Genomic DNA, 729 nt, shown 5'->3' on the forward strand with positions numbered 1-729 from the left:
TTCAATCAAGTCAACGACCCTGAGGGTGGACCAGTCCATTTTAACAGGTGAGAACAATGGCTTTACTAATTCAAGTTGACTTTTTAACTGTCACACAGGTGAAGTTACTACAGACACTGCAGTGTTTTATCGGCAACAGGATGTGATGTCACAATCTAGGGATTCTGTTTTTAATAAATAACGAATTCCATGTAGCAACCCTCTACATTGCGAGTAAAGCCCCGTTCACACTACAAGCAACACGCAACAGCAAAGCGACACAATCCCATTCATTTCAATGGAGAGCTGGCGATTTCCGGCGACACCAGCGACAGCGGCCATTGGCGACCGGATGGGGCGTGTCCAGCGACGTGACAAAGTTCAGAATCCTTCAACTTTATGCAAATGAAGAGCGACTTTCGGGAGCGACAGCCAATAGGAAAGAAGACGGTAGAGCTCATGTGATCGTTCTCCTCTCACGCCGTAGAAACATACGCAATGGAAGAAAGTAGGCTCTGTTTCTCATTCATTTTTGTTTGTATGAACGGATTTAATTTAGATTTAGATTATAATTAGTCTTTTGCCTCCAAAATGTTTGTACTTAGCGGCAAGAAACCTGATTCGCTGTCAAGGCAACCAGTATTGAGAACGCCCACTAGCAACCTCATCGCCAGCCGACAAAAGTCCATTTGGATGCGCTCAATCGATCATGTCATGTACTCAATGGATGCGCAGTATGTAGCACGCAGC

This window comes from Sinocyclocheilus anshuiensis, unplaced genomic scaffold (assembly GCF_001515605.1).
Source record: "Sinocyclocheilus anshuiensis isolate Anshui unplaced genomic scaffold, SAMN03320099.WGS_v1.1 scaffold478, whole genome shotgun sequence".
NCBI lineage: Eukaryota > Metazoa > Chordata > Actinopteri > Cypriniformes > Cyprinidae > Sinocyclocheilus > Sinocyclocheilus anshuiensis.